Here is a 20,844-nt window from a genome sequence, read left to right as displayed (position 1 = left end):
ATCATTTTTACAAAGACTCAAAGAAAGGATGAAAAATGAAATAAAATCGACTCCACTAGTACTAAAGACAACGTAACGCCGACTCAAAAGAAAAATGAAAGAGCAAAAGGTAAAAGACGAACACGTTGCCTGCATCGACACTTCTATTCCTTGTCCCCCTCATGATGACTCTGATTCACCTGGCCACCCATATCCTTATATAAACCTTGCAGTGTACGGGTGAGATGATCGACAAAGGTAGGTATTTGCGAATGAAACTGCTCGTAGCCCAATCTTTCATATTCCAAACCTGCTTGTGAAGAGCGGATGGCCATACCTCGGACCCTACCTCGAACAGTCCCACATTTGTACTCTAATTCTTTTATCCTTAACTCACGGGCAGCGGCCTCTTCTCTCGCCTTTTTCTCACGCACGGTCACTGACTCTAATTTCTCCTATAACATCTCCCTTTCCTGAATTAACTGGGACATATCAGAGCCTACATTTTGGCGAGCCAAGTTCCTTTTTGCTTCCTCCAATTCTTCGTGAAGTTTATCTTGGGAGCGTAACCACTCAGCCTTCTCTTTTTTAAACTGTTCTTCTTTTCGTTCAAACTCATTCTGCTGCTGGTTCATATCCTCTTTAAGGATGCTCAATCTCTCTTGCAAACCTTGTCTAATAATTTTAGCACGTTCCGCTATCTGTGACCCCCTAATTGTGGCCAGTTGAAACTTTCCCTGTAGTGCGGCTGTTTTGGCCCTTTCCTCGGCAATTTCCACATCCCGCTGCTGAATTATAGCCCTAGCGTGCTCCAGATCTGTGTTTATAGTTTGCAATGTGGATTGATAATCTGCTCCTACTTCTAAACGGGCTAGTCTGATCTTTTCCTCATACTCTATTTGTTGTTGGGCCAAGCTTGCTCTAGCACGCTCTAAATCTATTTTTAAGAGTAGATTGGCGGCATGGTGCTCCTTCATCGCCATCGCGATTTTTATGTCCATTTCGGCTTCATAATCTACTGGCCCTTTTGTGGATCTCTTGGGTTGGACTTTCACAACTGGTTGGTTCTCGAGCCATATAGGGTATCCCGGATGCACTTCCCCCGAATGACGCTCGGTAACCATTGTATCGAATGTCATAACCCGACAGCCATTCCAAATCTCCACAACCAATCCTTCAGGCAAGGGGATTTCTGGTCTTACCTCAAATACAAAATTCGTCATGTCTTCTACTATAGGTATTATTTCTATATTCACGTATTAATGCCTAAAAAAAATTAATTGTTATCACTGCAAACGCAAACCCAAAGAATCTAGCAATATCCTTACAAGCATTTAAAATAAACATACTCTTAAAACAGTAACTAACCAAGTGATTAAAGTAATACCCCTTTTCAAGTTGGAATCTGTGAGACGACATAACCAATTAAAGGAAAATAAATTTTGTTAACGCCCAAACCACTAAAAATAACCAAACCAAACAATAACATATTAGCTCTCTATATATATAAAAAATACTAAGTGATGGGTCTAAAATAAATTCCTGAGAACGACGCAATATAACTGGAAATAAGATATTGATGATGCATTAACAAACCCAATTTTAGACTCCATTCTTCCTGTTTGTTAGCCTTCACAGTAACATATTGGTTTCCCCAAAGTAAAAGAATCAATTTTAATCAAATAATTTCATGTTTTAAGAGCAAACAAGCGAGATTTATTAATAGCATGATAAGAATAAAGACCAATTTATATACTACAATAAAATGACATCCTAATTCATCAATCAATTAATGGGTCCATTATACTGTTCTTCACATAATGTTGTATCATAGGAAAAGATAAACTAAACTGCTAACTCAGAAGGAAGAGAAAAGCAACAATTTGACCCACACGTATTTGAAGGTAAACAACGATCAAATGAAATAATAACAGATAGTGATAGGATAGGAGAGATTTAAGTAAAAGATTGGAGCTTTAAAATAGAAATTTTCTTGTAATTCATTAAAATACCTTCAACTGTCGAGCAAGACAAAATACAAGCAAATCTAGCTTTGAAACTTGTTTAATTGAAGGACCTCGACCAGAACCAAGGACAAGCTCGAAAGCTGCGACATTTTTGCGTTTTTAGACCGTGGTCTTTAACCGTTTTAGGTCGCAGCTTTCGAGCTTGCATATGTTTTTTAGATCGTAGTCTTTAACTGTTTACGCCAGAGTTTAGACGGTAGTCTTTAATTGTTTACGCCATAGTTTAGACCGTAGTCTTTAACTGTTTACGCCATAGTTTAAACCGTAGTCTTTAACTGTTTACGCCATAGTTTTTCGGTATTTGGAAATATTGGATCCTTTTGGTTGAAGTAAGTTTTTATTGAAAATCCGGCCAGAGATGCATTCACAATTGTTGCCGCGGCAAGAACAAACTAAGTGGACATGATTCAATCGATCGTTTGGTCCTTACATCTGATCCTATCGTTCAGGCCTTGGCTTTTACATAGTTATCACTTAACTTATAGTATAATAGTCCCCTAGTATTCGAGTCCGAAGTATGAGGGCTCGGGTACTATTAGCCCAGTATGTGCAGTCACGGTCTCCGGTCTTTGATCGGTATGCTCTATATGTGTAGCACGCTGTTCAGCGCTGCCTCATTAAAAACCTTGCCGAAAACCCACTTCGGGACAAAATGGTAAAAGGGAAAAATAGTGCAGCATGTGCTTTCAGTCCTAAGTCTATGACTTCCGAGTATCCGCTGTGCTGTTTCGTTGACCTTCGGGCTGTATCCCTGCGAGGTTAGATCGAGAGAGAAGAAAGCAAGAGAAAAGTTATTCGTACTTTTAACAGTAATATCGTTTTAGGTGTGCTACATTCCAGTTTTTTTTTCAGCTATTGTCCGTCTTCGTTCTCGAGCTGATAAGAACCTTTTTTGGTTATTCCAGTGACTCGGTACGGTCCTTCCCAGTTCGGGGATAATTTCCCTTCGTGAGGGTTCTTCATATGAAGTGTGACCTTCCTCAGTACCAAGTCCCCAATCTGAAAATGTCTGAGGTTAGTCCTCCGGTTATAATACCTTTGCATCCTCTATTTTTGTGCGGCTATCCGGATATGAGCAGTTTCCCTTCTTTCGTCCACGAGATTCATATTAACAGACATTGCTTCATGGTTCGAGTCCTCAGTTGCATAACGGAATCTTAAGCTTGGCTCACTAATCTCGACTGGTATCAGGGCCTCGGCTCCGTATACAAGGGAAAATAGAGTCTCCCCGGTGCTTGATCTTACCGTTGTGCGGTAGGCCTATAAAACCTCGGGCAGAACCTCTTTCCATCGGTGCTTAGAGCCGGCCAGTCTTTTCTTTAAATTCTACAGTATGGTTTTATTGGTAGACTCGGCCTGGCCATTCGCGCTTGGATGATACGGGGTTGATAAGATTTTCTTGATTTTGTATTCTTCGAAAAACTTGCTGACCTTGCTACCTATGAACTGCTTCACGTTATCACACGCGATCTCCACTGGCACCTCGAATCGACAAATTATATGGTCGTAAATGAAATCAATGACCTCTTTTATCCTGACTTTCTCGAGTGCCTATGCTTCAACCCATTTAGAGAAATATTCAGTCATAAGTAAAATAAATTGCGTCTTACCTGGGGCCCATGGACAAGGTCCCACTATATCCATGCTCCATTTCATGAAAGGCCATGGGGAGAGGACTAGATGGAGCTCTTCCCCTGGTTGATGTATTGACGGGGCATGCCTTTGGCATTCATTACATTTTTGAAAGAAAGGTTTTGGCATCTTGCTCCATCTCATTCCAGTAGTATCCTGCTCTGATCAGCTTGCGGACCAATGAATCGGCTCCCGAATGGTTTCCACAAGTCCCCTCGTGAACTTCCCTCAGAACATAGTCGATTTCCCCTGGCCCTAGGCATCTCGCCAAGGGGCCGTGGAATGACCTTGGGTACAACTGGCCATCGACCAAACAAAATCTAGTTGCTTTGGTTCTGAGGGTCCTTGATTCCTTGGCATTGGATGGTAGCTTTCCTGTTTGGAGATAGTCTATGTATTTGTTCCTCCAATCCCAGGTGAGGCTGGTCGAGTTTATCTCGGCATGGCCGGTCTCTATGACTGATTTTGTCAACTGCACCACAGCTTCAGAGGTGAAACTTTCTGATTCGACCTAGGATACTAGATTTGCCAGGGCATCCACCTTATTATTTTTATCCCGGGGTACGTGTTCCAACATCCACTCCTTGAACCGACGAAGGACAACCTACAATTTTTCCTGATATCTTCGCATTCTATCATCCTTGATTTCGAAGGTTCCGTTCGTTTGGTTGATCACCAGGAGAGAATCGCACTTGGCCTTTACGATCTCGGCCCCCAAGCTTTTCGCCAGTTCTAAACCTGCAATCATAGCCTCATACTCGGCTTCGTTGTTAGTCAAATCAGCCAATCTAATAGATTGTCTTATTATGTCACTAGAGGGAGGTTTGAGAACAATCCCTAACCCGGACCCTTTTACATTAGATGCACCATCCGTGTAAAGGGTCTAGACTCCCGTGCTAGTGCTCGAGGCAAGAAGCATCTCCTTGTCGACCTCGGGGAATATGGCCGGTGCAAAATCAGCCACGAAATCCTTCAGTATTTGGGATTTGATTGCTGTTCAGGGTTTGTATTCAATATCATACCCGCTAATCTCCACAACTCAATTTTCTAGCCGGCCTGAGAGTTCGGGTTTATGCATGATGTTCCTTAGGGGGTACAACGTTGCGACGCATATGGGATTACACTGAAAGTAAGGTTTTAATTTTCTAGATGCACTTAATAAAGCCAAAGCGAGTTTCTCCAAATGTGGGTACCTGGTTTCGACGTCACCAAGGGTTCTACTTACATAGTAAACCGGGTATTGCGTACCTTTCTCTTCTCGAACCAGGACACCGCTATTTCGGACACCGCCAAGTATAGATACAACTGCTCATTCGCTTTTGGTGTGTGGAGTAGAGGTGGGCTTGATAATTATCTTTTGAGTTCTGCCAAGGCCGTCTGACATTCGGGGGTCCATGCAAAGTCAGTCTTTTTCTTGAGCAATGAGAAGAAACGGTGACTCTTATTCGAGAATCTGGAGATGAATCGGCTTAGGGCAGCTATCCGTCCCGTTAATCTTTGTACCCCTTTGATGTCGTTTATCACGGTGATATCTTCGATTGCCTTTATCTTATCCGGGTTGATTTCGATTCCCCGATTTGATACCATGAATCTGAGAAACCTTCCCGATCCGACTCCGAAGGCACATTTTTCTGGGTTCAGCTTCATGTTGTACTTTCTTAATATGCTGAACGTTTCCTGCAAAAATTTCAAATGGTCCTCTGCTCGCAGGGACTTAACGACCATGTCATCTATATAAACTTCCATGGATCTCCCTGTTTGGTGTTCAAACATTCGATTGACTAAACGCTGATAGGTGGCACCGACAATTTTTTAAGCCGAAAGGCATTACATTATAACAATATGTGCCAAACCTAGTTATAAAGGAGGATTTTTCTCGATCCTCCGGGGCCATTTGTATTTGGTTGTACCCGGAATAGGCATCGAGGAAACTCAGCGTCTCGTGACCCGCGGTAGCGTCGATCATGCGATCGATGCTGGGCAAAGGAAATGAATCCTTCGGGCAGGCTTTGTTTAAATCTTTATAATCTACGCACATTCTAAACTTATTCCCCTTTTTGGGCACTACTACAACGTTAGCTAACCAATCTGGGTATTTTACCTCTCGAATGGATCCTATATTAAGGAGCTTGGTTACCTCGTCCTTGAAGAATGCATGTTTTACCTCGGGTTGTGGCCTTCGCTTTTGTTTGACCGAGGGAAAACTTGGATCCAAGCTCAACTTGTGTGTCGTCACGTCCGGTGGATTACCTGTCATGTCTAAATGGGACCAAGCAAAGCAATCTGAGTTAATTTTAAGAAACTCAATAAATTCTTTCCTGACCTCGGGGGTTAACCCCGTGCCCAGGTATACCTTCTTTCCTGGTAGATGGACGAACAGTGTGACTTGCTCGAGTTCTTCAACGGTGGACTTAGTGGCATCAGAATCATCGGTCACCACAAAGGTTCTTAGTACTCCGAATTTTAACTCTTCGTCTAGTGTGTCTCCGTTCCGATCTTCCGAAGATTCCAAGATCGAGATCTATGATTGCTATTTGGCATTCTTCCCTTAGCTCCGATCTGGCGCCTTTATAGTCTTGACAGATTCTTCAACCGCGAATATTTCTTTTGTGGCCTGCTGTTCACCGCGGACGGTCTTGATACATTCTGGAGTCGGGAATTTCAATACCTGATGCATAGTCGAGGGAACCGCTCTTACAAGGTGAATCCACGGTCTGCCCAGCAATGCATTGTATCCCATGTCTCCCTCTATCACATAATATTTTGTCTGGTACGTACTTCCTGCCATACTGATCGGTAATGTGATCTCACCCTTCGTCGTTTCACATGCCATGTTGAATCCACTGAAGACCCGTATTGCCGGCACGATCTGATCTTGTAATCCCAGCTGTTCGATAACTCTCTATAAGATGATATTAGCCGAGCTACCTGGATCAATCAGCACACGTTTAATTCTAAACTTATTGACAAGGACAGATATTACCAGTGTGTCATTATGCGGCTGGGCGATGCCTTCCATGTCCTCGTCATTGAACGTGATGGGGCCATCGGGGTCATCATTCGGGATACGCTTTTCCCTCGTTATGAAAATTTTTGTGCGCTTCATAACCGGCCCAATGGGAACGTTAGTTCCTCCCATGATCATATGTATCACCTGCTGAGGCTCTTCCGACCTATCCTGCTTGTTGGAATCCAGGTTTTTAAAATGGGTTTTTGCTCGTTCACTTAGGAATTCTGGAAGATGTCCCAAATCGAACAGACGGGCGACCTCCTCTCTCAGCTGTCGACAATCCTCGATTCGATGGCCGTGAGTATGATGATACATACAAATAAGACTTTTATCCCACTTCTCCGGGTCAGCTTGGATTGGCCTCGGATGCCTTGTTTCTAAGTTTCGGATAACGGCTGCCGCTATGGTTGCTACGTCGACGCAAAAGTTGTACTTGGATAACCTTGGAGTTTCTCTATTTCCCGGTGCTCTATCGACAACATTTCTGTTTACCAAGCCACGACTATTTTGGCCTCGATCATTCCTTTGATCGTTTCCCCTATCATTCTTGCCCGATCCGCTGTTACGCCTGTTGCCCCTTCGATCGAGCGGGTAAGGCTGGTACCTGTCATATGACGATCTGGAATCTCGATCTATCACTCTCCTCGAGCGATCAGCCCCTTTACCGGAATGCCATGATACTGAAGCAGCCCTCGGAATCTTATCATCTTCGACCCTGATCGTCGACTGATACCTGTTGTGTACATCAGCCCAGGCAATCGCCGGGTATTCTATCAGGTTTTGTTTTAGTTCCATAGATGTGATCGAGCTCCTCGAGTTGAGCCCTTAGGTGAAAGCCTGAACAACCCAATCGTCAGTAACTGGAGGTAAGTCCATGTGCTCAATTTGAAATCGAGCCACAAACTCACGAAGGGTCTCGTCATCTCGTTTCTTAACATTGAATAAGTCTGATTTTCGAATTTCAACCTTGATGGCCCCGGCATGGGACTTAACGAAAGCATCAGCGAGCATTGCAAATGAATCAATCGAGTGCTCGGGCAAGTTATGATACCAAATCATAGCCCCCTTTGACAGAGTTTCCCGAAATTTCATAAGTAGAACTGATACCCTTTCATCATCGGCGAGATCATTGCCCTTAATAGCGCACGTATACGCAGTCACATGCTCATTTGTGTCCGTTGTCCTATTGTACTTCGGAATATCGAGCATGCGAAATCTCTTGGGGTTTTTTCATCGGTGCCGCACTCGGCAGAAACAGCATTTGAACAAACTTTTTCGAATCTAGTCCCTTCAACACTGGTGGAGCCCCCGGAATCTGATCGACCCTCGAGTTGTAGTTCTCCACCTTCTTGTTGTTCGCCTCTTTTTTCTTTTCACCGGACTCGACCCGTCAGGTCAATTCTTCGAGCATTCTTATCAATTCGCTGCTTTTTCCAGGGTGGTTCTCGTTACCCCGTGGGATACGTCTTTCCTCAGTATCCTGGGTCTGTTCTGATGGGGCAATATCGGGTGCCTGACCCCGATTTTGCAATTGTGCTATGATCTCTTGCTGGGCCTGCAACTTAGCCATAGCCATGTCTAACTGGTTTTGGAGCTGTTGCAACATGACCCCATTATTCTCGCTGGCCGGTACATTGCCCACCGATGATCCGACTTGAACAGGATTAACGGGGGGTGCGTTGTTGTTTGGTACGTCCCCGTCGTCATACTCGCGATGGCTTGGTTCCACTTGGAAGTTGACAGAATGGGAATCCGACATTTCCGGTACACCTGAAATCAAACCTCAAAAAACAAGTGTAAAATATCGAGCGTAACCAGAATGTTGTATTGAACCGCCACTACTACTTAGGTCCCCACGGTGGGCACCGAACTGTTTAACCTTAAAACGGAGAACAATTAAATTTATGTGTGATGCCAAAGATATGTGGCTAAATTCAATTCAAGATTAAATAGCAAGATAAGCCAATAAATAAATAGAGAAGCAGATCTGACCAACTGTTAAGCATGTCTGGCCTCAGGTATAGAAACCGAGGTCGATACCTTCTTTAAGGAACTTGGACGAAGTATAATAAAAATGAACTTAAGAACAAATGGGAATGGTTTTAAAAAGATTCTTACGATTGTTGATGTAAACTGTTTCTCTCATTGCTATCGCCAACTCCTTTCATGAATGATAACCTCATCTTTATATAGTAGAGGAGTTTCAACCCTAGTACAATTCTAAATAAAGAAAATAAATCTGGTGACAACTGTTTTGCTGAGATTGACGCCGAATTATCCGGTTGAGGATGGATATTTCAGTCTTCCGCTTATGGCAGTCAATCTTTGTTGCCTCATCCCGGCCCGAACACGAAGCCTCGTTCCCGGTGAGACGGTTGTATCTTGACCGAGCATAACCATAACAACAGCAAACCGAGCGTGCATGTATCCTCGGTTTTACCCGTATACAATTACAACTTCACATGTTGAGACTTTCAGGATCTAAAATATTTTTACAAAGAACAAAAGGAAAACAACTTCAAAAGGAATGCAAAAACACCCCAACTACCCCAAACAAATACGATACAAGACAAGCTAAATCAAGATTAGATTAAATAGATTGAAAGGGGGTGGGGAGCCTATGTTTTTATTCTTAATGGATCAACTCTCGTGCAAATTCTCGAAAGACTTTTGTAGTCAATGGGCATTGACTATTTGGGTACTCTGTGTATCATGTCTACTACTCTCATTACTAAGTTGATCGAGTTGTTTAACTTAAGATCGCATCTAAGAATGTGAATCTTAAATCGCGTCCTAAATATACCTACCCGCCCCAACTCCTAATGACTAAGGAGGCATTGGACTTGCTATGTAGGTTAGTATTATAACTAGACAAAAGAAAAGAACTTTGAAGTATACTATATTAGACTATTTAAGCAGGAATAAATGAAGCATACATGGACTTGAAACAAGTAGCACATAAATAAATGGGAAAATAGCTATTTTAGTCCCCGTGTTATTGTATTATTCCTATTTTAGTCCTTGTAATATTCGACTAAGTGTATTTAACCTTAAATTAAGCAATGTTAGTGGTTTTAGTCCTTTTACTAGCAGAATCAAAATAGAATAACGGACTATTAAAATCTACGAAAGACAATCCGGTGTTTTCAAGCTAAAAACTTTCAAGATGAAACAGAAGAGAAATTTATCTCTACCATGTTAATTAGATCATCTGTCATACAAAGAATCTCTTTTCTTCCTAATTTGCTGCAGAATTCTCCAATTGAAGATCAAACATTCTCTGAATTTCTCTAGGAACCTGTCTTTGAGATTGTCTTCCATGTACTTCACAATTGGATATGGACTTAAATCCTCAATTTTTTTTCTCATTTTGTGCCAACATAGCTTCCTTAATCATATGCAATATCTCCATTAAAATTTTAGATACACTAAATAAAAATTGGAAGTTACAAAATCTAGTATTAGAACACAAAGAACTGAAGGTTTGAAGCCAAAGAAGTCGTGAAGAACTGAAGCTAAAAAGCTACAGCTGCTGATGTTTATTTATTCTATTTTGTTCTTGCATATTGTTGTCCCTATTACACCATATATATACACATACATATTAATACAAGTTATATTGTAACTAGGAGATATACATACATTAAACAAGCTATCCATTGCCCGTAGGAATTCTAGCTACATTAGGAGTCGTAGTCGAAGCGGGAGTGCAACATGTTCTAATACTCCCCTTGCAAGCTGAAGGTGGAGGAACAACATTCCGCTTGGAGCATAGAAATTAAAATTTGGCCAAAGCAAGCGCTTTATACTCGGATTCTGTGGACGATCGAGCAACAGTACGTTGCTTCTAAGAAGACCAAGAGATCAGAAAATGTTCGAAAAAAAATAGCATACCCACCAGTAGACTTTCGGTCGTCCAAAGAGCCCGCCCAATCCAAATCAGTGAAGGCCTGTAGCACCAAGTTAGGAGACCGGGGGATTACGAACTGATGGTTCATTATGAGTTTGAGGTACCGAATAATTCGTTTAACTGCAGCCCACTGATTGTGACTCAGAGTGTGCATAAATTGGCAAACCTTGTTGACGACAAACGCTAGATCAGGCCAGGTCAATGTGACGTGTTGTAAAGCCCCAACAATTGTACGATACAAGGTAGGATCTTCAAACAGAGAGCTATCACCGTTAAAGCTTAGTATTTTGTGCCATAGGTGTATGCACAGGTTTGCAACTTTGCATTGCGGCCCTAGCTAGCAAATCCGCTATGTATTGTTGTTGAGAAAGATTGAGGCCATTGACAGTTTGCTTCACTTCAACACCTAGAAAGAAGCTCAAGCGTTCCAAATCATGAATAGAGAATTCAGCTCCCAACTTGGAGATAATCGATTCGAGAGAGGCGGGGTGGCTGCTGGTGACGATAATATCGTCAACATAGACAAGCAGATATATCGTGACTCCATGATCGCGATAGACAAATAGAGACGTATCTGTTTTTGAAAGATAGAAACCAACAGTCGTGAGAAATTGGTGAAGGCGCATATAACTCGCTCTCAGTGCCTGTTTAAGGCCATAGAGTGATTTTCGCAGCTGACAGACATGATTGGGAAATGATGAGTGAACGAAGCCAGCATGTTGAGCCATGAACACACGTTCCTGAAGGTGACCATGTAAAAATGCATTATGAACATCTAGTTGGCGCAGTTGCCATCCTTGAGAAGCAGCAATGGTGAGAACAACCTGAATAGTGGATGGTTTGCCAATCGGGCTAAATGTTTCAAAATAGTCGTGACCCTCCATCTGATGAAATCCTTTGGCAACTAAACGAGCTTTGTAACGCTCAATTTTGCCTACAGAATTTTTCTTAATCCGAAAAACCCACTTGCTGCCTAGAACATTCATGGATGAATTATAAGGAACGAGGGTCCAAGTACCGTTGCGTAATAGGGCATTCATCTCAGAGGACATAGCATCCCGCCAAACCTTATGTTTATTCACTTCAGTGAAGCTAGTAGGCTCAACGGAAGGAGGAGACGATGAGTGTGAAATTATGACAGTGGATAAATTAGATGAGGGCGACATATGACGAAGCCGCATATGATGAGTCCGCTGAGGTGGTTTCTTGAGTTGAGAGGTAGCTCGTAGAGATGGAGGAACGGGCTGGGGTAACAATGGGTTTCCAGGAAGATATACAACTAGAGGAACTACTGGAGATGACGATGAAGTGCTCGGGTTACTGGATGAAGTGCTGGTTGTGGGGCTTGGAGGAATGGATGACGAAGATTCGGTGGAAGGCGTGGCTGGTAGATTTGATGCAACTAATGTTGGATCTGGAGCGGTAGTGGGCAGATTGTTTGGTAAGGATATCGGGGAGGATGCCCAAGGTATCAAGTTGGATAGGGTTGAGGGATGAGGACCCAGGATCAACTTTAAAGAAAATGGGAATGTGGTTTCATCGAAGCGAACATGCCTAGCTATATAGAGGCATCCAGAGGCTCTATCAAAGCAGCGATATCCATAGTGTTTAGAGCTGTACCGGAGAAAAACACATGGCACACTTCGAAAGTCAAATTTATGTTTATTGTAAGGGGGAATGTAAGGGAAGCAAAGGCATCAGAAAGGCTTTTAGGAGAGCGTAATCGGGGGATCTGTGGAATGCAATTTTCAACAAGCAGCTTGAATTGACGAAAAATTGTAGCAACTTCTGATTTTAATTTCATTGGAAATCCCCAGATAAAGTTTAAAAAGTCATCTACAAAGACGAGAAAATATTTGTGACCCTCCGCAGAAAAATGAGGGGCAGGACCCCAAACATCGACAAATAAGAGTTGCAAAATGGATGAACTTTTATTAACTGAAATTGGAAGATGTAACTTTTGTGACTTGCCGAGTTGGAAAGCACTACAAATATGATTAAAATTGAAACTAGAACAAGGTAAACTATGCTGCTGTAGGACTTTATTGAGCACTCGTTTGTGGGGATGACCTAGGCGAAGATGCAAGCACGCAGATGATGTCCTGAAAGAAAGGAAAGCCGATGGTGACCTGAAAGGCTATCTCAGATAGGACGATTAGAGATTGAGTGAGTAGAGCCCGTCATTACTCCGACCTGAAAGAAAAAGCTTCCTAGTTGCTCGATCCTTAACAAGAAAATGATAGGGATGAAATTCAAAAAAGGCATTATTATCGCGAGCAAATCTTTGAACAGAGAGTAAACGTTTTGTGATTGAAGGGACATGGAGAATATTATTGAGAGCAAGGGATTTGAAAGGGAGAGATAGTGTAGAATTACTAGTGTGATGAATGGGAAGCCCCTGTCCGTTTCCAACGTGAACTTGATCCATACCTTTGTAATCTTCCACATGATGCAAACTAGAAATATCAGGGGTGATGTGATGTGTTGTGCCGCTGTCCGGATACCAGTTCTGATAGGTGATAGGGGGTGACTAGTGAGAGAAATAGGCCGAGGCAGATGGGTTAATTGTGTGATTGTATTGCCGAAAGCAATTTGGTGCGAGTGATTCACACCATTACATATTTGACATCGCGAGCGAGAGTTGGTGGAGGGCCATGAATTTCCAGTAGATAAGACTCCTCGATAGCTATGTATCCCACCGCGATTTCCGTCTCGACCTCTATTGTTGTTACGGTCTCGTCCTCTGTAATGATTATTATTGGATTAACGCTCGTTCTGAGTGGAGTGCTAGCTGAAATTCACAGAGAGATTTCCAGTCGAGTCCGGCATAGGCGAAGGTGAAATTTATCGCGACGATAGCGCCTGACCATGAATAAATTCATGGATCAATAGAAGGCTGTGCAATTCACTAAAAGTGACGGGTTCTTAACGAGCTAAAAGGGTGGTTATGATGTCTTTGAATTCACTCCAGAGACCTTTGAACATGTAAATATTCTGATCAGGGAGACAAATCGGACGACCAACAGCATCCAATTCATCGATAAGGAGTTTGGCTTTGTGAAGATATTGGGTGACGCTCAAATCATCTTGTTTTAGGTTTTGAAGTTGCATATGAAGGTTGAGGATTCTAGTAGTTGATGGTGACGTGAAGGCAGCCGCAAGAGCATCCCAAACAGCCTTTGACGTGGATAGCCCGATAATTACTGAAATCCTCCGAGACAGACGAGAAGATAAGGCTCATAATTAATTGGTCCTGTTTCATCCAACTAAGATATTCTGGGTTAGCGACACCTTTTTCACCATCTTTTCCTGCGATATAAGATGCCGGGCAGATGATACTACCATCGACATAGCCATAAAGGTCCTGTCCTCGAAGAAATGGAGAAATTTGTGTTTTCCAGAAAAGGTAGTTTGTGGAGGTTAGTTTTATTGAGATAAAGTGATGGGCGTTGTTGAGAGAGGAGGGAGACGAGTTTCCCGCTTGAGCCATGGACGTCTGAGAGGTGGACGATGAGTCCTTGTTATGCTCTAATACCATAATAGAACACAAAGAACTGAAGGTTTGAAGCCAAAGAAGTCGTGAAGAACTGAAGCTAAAAAGCTATAGCTGCTGCTATTTATTTATTCTGTTTTGTTCTTGCATATTGTTGTCCCTATTACACCATTTATATACACAAACATATTAATACAAGTTATATTGTAACTAAGAGATATAGATACATTAAACAAGCTATCCATTGTCCGTAGGAATTCTAGCTACATTAGGCGTCGTAGTCGAAGCGGGAGGGCGACATGTTCCAATAGCTAGGTACAGTGAAATTGGAAGCATTTGCAGTGGCTGCTCGTGGGGTACCGTTCTCGACTTCTCCGACATCTTCAATATTTTCACAATGCTCACAAATTACTATCAGATTAGTAACTGAATTGTGATTATTCTAGGATCTGGCACAATTATATTTGAGGAATGAATAGGTTTCACATTAATGAAGAAGTATCAAAAGAGAAATCCTAGAAAAAGAAATGTTGGACTCGAAACAAAGCTTAAAATTGGGAAATTTTTGAGAATAGACTTCTAATATAGTGAAATCGGAGCAATGCTATGTGTTATTATTGACAAATAACCCATCAGAACAATACAAGAAAGATTTCATGGAGTACAACCATAAATGAAAGTTTAAATACCCGAATTGACCTCTGAAATATTTAATAGTTTGTGGTTCGGTTAGTAAAAGGATTAAAACCACACACATTGCTTAATTGAAGTTTAAATACACTACGTTGACTATCACAGGGATTAAAATAGGAATAATACAATGACATGGGGCTAAAATAGTTATTTTCCCTAAATAAATAAAAGAGTTTCATATCGGCCTCCGGGTTGAGATTAATTTAAAAGTAAAGTGGTTAAGTAGTAAAAGGGCTCAAGAATATTCTAACTTTCCTCTAGTTTAAGAGTTAGAAATCACTTAGATAAAACTTATTAGGGTGTTAAATTAAATTAAAGCTTGAATGCATATATGTAGGGAAATAGTCTCTACTTTCTAATGGTCAAATGGACCAAAAGAAGATTTTAGATTTCAGAGGGGGCTCAATGGGCTGAAAATATTTGAAGACTAGTTTCCAAACATGGGGCCTAAAATCATTGCAACATTTAAGGTGTAATCAATATGAGTGAATATAAAGTAGGCTGCAGAATTGTGCAGTTTCTGGAGATGTGCCTCATAATTGGCCTCAAATAGTGCAGTTTTTGGAGGGATATAAAGCTAAAGTAGGCTGCAGACTTGTGCAATGGAAAAGTCCAAATGCATGCTGGTATAAATGCAATACATATGGGGCTTCAAGGGGTAATCCTGGTCAGAGTTCAGCTGCCTTTTGTGTAAGGGATGATGGAGGGGATTTGGTATATGATGTATCAAAGAGACTAGCAAACACTACTAATATCTGTGATGAAGCCATAGCAATCTCTGATGGGATAGAATTTTGTATTACAAGGCAGTTGGTTCCAGTAATAATAGAAATTGACTCTTTGACCATGCTGAATATCATTGAAGGGAATTGGGAGATACCCTGGAAGATCAGTATGGAAGTGAAGAAGATTAAGTATTGGAGTTCCATAGGACAAGTGCATTTTGGTCACATCTTTAGAGAGGGCAATGCACTTGTTGATTTTTTAACCAACAATGTGTTTAGTGTTGCTGGTACAATAGAGATCCATAGCTATCAAGAGCTTGTGCCAGAAGCAAGGAAAATACTAAACATGGACAAGACAATGATGCCTTGGTTCAAGTTCAAGACATACAAAGCCAGAGAACCAGATTGAAACATATACTTGCTGATGGAATATGTCACGTACTAATACTTGACACACAATGCAGAACATGGAAGTAGCAGGGTAGTCAGGCATCAAAAGTATAGACAAGAAGCTAACAGTGCAACTAGGCTGCAGAAAAATAGTGTGTAGCATGTTCAAGTTTGTAGAAGTGCAACTAGGTTGTAGAAATACAGTGTGCAGCATGATCAAGTTTGATGAAACAGTCGATTACATGGTTACAAGTTGATTATCTAAAGTTGTGCTAGTTAGTATGTGATATTAGCAATAATGTTCATCCTGCTAATAGGACTGTTTTAGGTGATTAATCTAAATAATCCATGTTATTAGCAACATAAAAGATTGAGTAGGTGATTCAGTATTAAGAAAAGGACCTAGGCCAGCAGCAACAACACAGCAATGCACAGATTCTCTTGTTTCATTCACATAGGGAATGGATTCCATAGCACCAGGTGAGAGCTTGAGGTGACTGATAGTGACATCATCCCAATGCAAAAGATTTCAGAAGCATTACAAGATGTTGAAGTTGGAGAGAGTTCTAGCTCAAGGATTATCCCACTTTTCTTTTTAGTTCTCTAGACCTTTTTTGCTTTCCTTTTGTTTCTTGCTTTTCTTTCTCTTAGCATAAAATCTTTCTGTAAATATTTATTTGATTTGAAATAAAATACCACTAGCAGACTGCTAGATGGTCCTTTAATTATTTAAAAAAAAAAAAAATCAATATGAGTAAAATACCCCCAGAAGATATACAAAAATAAAAGAAAGACTCAATGGCTATAAATGTTTATGAACTAATTTATAAGTAAGCTTTTAAAAGCGTTTTTCTGTATTTGAAGTGGATCCTAAATGGGAGGCATTTGAAAATGGTTACTCAAAATAAGAATTAGAACCCAAATAGCATAAGACAATAACCTATGGGCTAAAGGAAAACTTTCAGCCCAAACATGAGGTCATGTAGCCCAAACAATTTAAGCTTCAATAAGAACTATTGAAAAATGGGGAATGTTCACAAATGACTACACTTTGTGGTTTTTTAAAGGCATAGACATACTTTTGCCAATTACATTTTGTAGCTATAGTATTCAAATTTGGTTGTATTTCATTGTATTTCAATTCGGCTGTATACTATTCGGGTGTATTCAATTCGGATGTATTCATCGTAGCTACTTTTAAACTGTATTCAACTTATTGTATTTAAATTTTGTTGTATTCAAACAATATACATGCAAAATGTTCAGTTGTATTCAAATTCACTATATTTATTTTTATACAAAAAGATCTCCTTCGAAATACAGGCGAAAAATACATAAAGAAACATTGTATTTTACACTAAAAAAATAATGAGTACACTCAAATATACTCAGATCTAAGATACAAGAAATAAAATACACTCAGACGCACTCAGATATGAGATACAAAAATTAAAATACACTAAGATTTGCGATACAAGGAAATAAAACACACTCAGATCCGAGATACAAAAAATAAAATGTTATAACGACCAGCTCGGTCGTTATAGTCTTTCCGGCACTTTTGCCCCTTTTCGAGCTTGGTTAGCTCACTTGTGACCCGAGGGGACTGTTGACACGCTTCTCGAGGTGTTGCGATTTGATTCGAATGACTTTTTGTGAAATTTAGGCTTAAAGCGAAGAAGAGCTGACTCAAAGTTGACTTTTGGGTAAACAGACCTTTGTCGAAAATTTGTCGATTCCGAGAGGTCTGTATAGTCGTTTAGAACTTGTGTATATACCTGGTTCGGTTCCCAGTGCACTCAGATGCATTTTGAGACTTGTGTTGGGAAGTTGGATTTGAGGTATCGGGGGTTGACTCAGTCAACGAGACCTCCGTTAGGAACTCTGAGGCCACGAATGCATTCGTAGCGTGTTTTTATGTGGGTCTGTGTATGTGGTTTGTGAGCAGATGGCCTTGGGAGTTAGTCGGGATTTCGCTTGGCAAATTTGGGGGATTTCTGGTACTGGTGCCCGCCAGGACGACATCAGTACCTCCCTAGCGGCACCGCCATAGTGGTGGGATGGCCGCTGGGGCGACAAGCTATGCTGTGTCCTGACCGTCCCGACGGTCTGAGTGGACGTCGAGGCAGTGATGTCGTCGAGGTCTTGATGCCGCCATATCTGGATCGGGTTTGTTATTTTCATTAAATGTGTATTAAAAGCCCTTAGTTTATCATTTATTACCATTCCAAAATTTGAGCTCTTGGGAACTATTCTAGAGGATTTTTGGAGAAGATTCTTGATGGTAAGTCCTTCTAATCCCCTTGCTAATTCATTATTCATAATCATCTTGGAATCCCTCTTTCCTTGTTAGTTCCTTAGTAAGGGAAGATAAAAAGTGGATTTAATGGATATCCTATCTAAGCATTTTAATGATAAAATTGATTGGGTTTATGCTATATTATGATCTATCTAAGATTGTTAATCATATATCTTCCATTATTAGTGTTGGATTCTTGAATCTAAGAGTTAGGGTTTATACCTAAAATTAGGGGTTTTTCTTGGATTTCGAAATTGGATGAATCCTTGAGTTAATTTAGCAATTTGTTGATGGGTTTTGATCACCTAATGTTTAATTGGATATTTGACCCCCGAATTTCCCGTTTTTGACCTAATTTGAATGATAGCAATATAGGTATCGATCTTCATAATTTATAATCTAGATTTCCAATATGCCCAAACTGTCTTGATCTTGAGGCTCAGCGGAAGGGCAAGGCTAAGGAGTGATTGTTGGTGTGTTGCTGTTCGGCCATCTAGGTAGGTTATGGCTTACCCTCGATGAGACTTCGTGTAGCGAAGCATATATTTAGATGATGTTGTCAGAGAAATCATGTAAGCCTTCGGTATGAAGTTGAGTTAGATATTGTCTTAGGTTGGGCCCTGTTGCGTGATTGGGGCTAGCCACCCTGTTGTGTTGTGACTTGAGTGCTCTGTCAATATTCACTTGATGTCGCGTGGTAATAGTAGATATTGGAGACTATTGATATATCTTTTTCATGATATTGTGGTACCTCACTTGTTGATGTTGATACGAGGATAGTATTCCATATGACTTGTGTAGTCTTGCATGATATGGTTGGCGCACCCGTGCTTGGTACTTGTGATATTGACCTGATTGTTGATGTTGATTCGTACATTGCACGTATTTACATCTCTCATGATTTATTATTAATACATTGTTGATTCTTGATGAAACACTGTGATGAGCTAGGTCAGTTTGCATGAGAGTGATGTGAGAAGTCCAATATCCAATGGTTATCCCGGAATCATGGATTGTGTGGAGTCATGTGAGAAGTCTGATATCCGATGGCTATCCCAGAATCGTGGATTGTGTGGAGTGATGTGAGAGTCCGATGTCCGATGTTTGTCCTGGAATCGTGGATTGATTGAGTATATGGACTTCGCGGGTCCCCCATGGATTGTTATATCGGGACGTTGATACTTCTGTCCGGAGTACATGTGTACATAACATTGCATTGCATTGCATTATGGCTTATATTGTGATGATCTGGTGGTTTAATTGTGATGTTGGTTTCGAATTGGATATATTGAGATTTGGTACACATGGGTTTAGATGTTTCCACCTAGGGGATGACGTATACTTGGTTCTGATTATGTTCGACTTATATTTATTGATTTATCTTCCTATCTTGCTGTTACACCCTGTATTTGCGGAGAAGCACTGATCAAATTTGAACGTAAGTATGTTGAACTATGGCTAAGTAAAACAACTTTAGAGCATAAGGGATGAAGCATGATTAAATATATTTTATGAGTAAAGGATGCATATGAGGTGTTCCAGAAGGTCCTATAAGGAATTGAGTGGAAGGAGTTGAGTTAGTATGACTTTGGAAAAAGATGAGCATTACTTTGAACAACAAAGTCTGAGCCAACTTAGGGAAAGAATATCTTTTAGTATATGAGGCGTTTTGAAGTAAACCAAAAGCCTAAATTGAAGTTCATGAAGTTAGTTTCCAACGCAACAAACCGCTCGTCGATATGACATCGGAGTAGAGAATTATGGACATTACAAGTCAGGCTGGCAGAGTAGAAACGCGCAGCTATAGTGCGCGACACGCGCAACTACAGTGAGCGACACGCGCGCTACAAATGCGCGGAAAGTTCTAGGTCGGTGCCAACCGACCCTAGAGCACTACAAAAGGGGGTTTATGTCATGACCCAGACCGACGAGCCATGACTAGTGCCTGAGCCGGACACTCGTATACGAACCTGCTAGATATATTCAGACTGCAACCAATGACAATATGGAAATTAGTAAAAGCATGCTGTAGACTCACAACGTCATATATCAGAATGAACCTGTCTCCTGAGGCGTCACAGCTAGCCAAAATATAACCAATTATGCAAGCCGACAAGGCTGCCACTATATACAAGAGTATCCAAAACGAACTACGTCGATATAGCTGACCAAAGCATATATACAACCCACATATGTCTACAGACTTCTAAGAGTATAACTATGACATATGACAGGTCAGGACCCTGCAGTACCTTTGAACATGCAAAAGTCTATATCAAAAGGGATCTGTACCAAAATGACACAAGCTCCGGAACAATGGAGCTCTCCATGCAGCTGAGCAGAAGTCCTAGGCTGGTGGATCACCAAACTGAGTGTCTATACATGCGGGCATAAAGCACAGCCCCCGAAGAAAGGGGATCAGTACGGAAAATGTAATGAATATGTAAAGCATGAAGTACAGTTATGAAGATCATGACTGAGTGAAACGATGACAGGAGATAAGTATGATAATCAAAGGATACCAATGCATCTGTACCTTATGTGGTGAGTCATGCATATATATACTCTGTATACCGTACCCAGCCCATTATGGGACTCAGTTATATAAATATATACCATACCCGACCCTTTAGTAAGGGACTCGGTTATACAAATATATACCGTACCCGGGCCTTTGGTAAGGGGA

Source organism: Lycium barbarum, chromosome 7 (genome assembly GCF_019175385.1).
Source record: "Lycium barbarum isolate Lr01 chromosome 7, ASM1917538v2, whole genome shotgun sequence".
Taxonomy (NCBI): domain Eukaryota; kingdom Viridiplantae; phylum Streptophyta; class Magnoliopsida; order Solanales; family Solanaceae; genus Lycium; species Lycium barbarum.
This window is presented reverse-complemented; position numbering follows the sequence as displayed.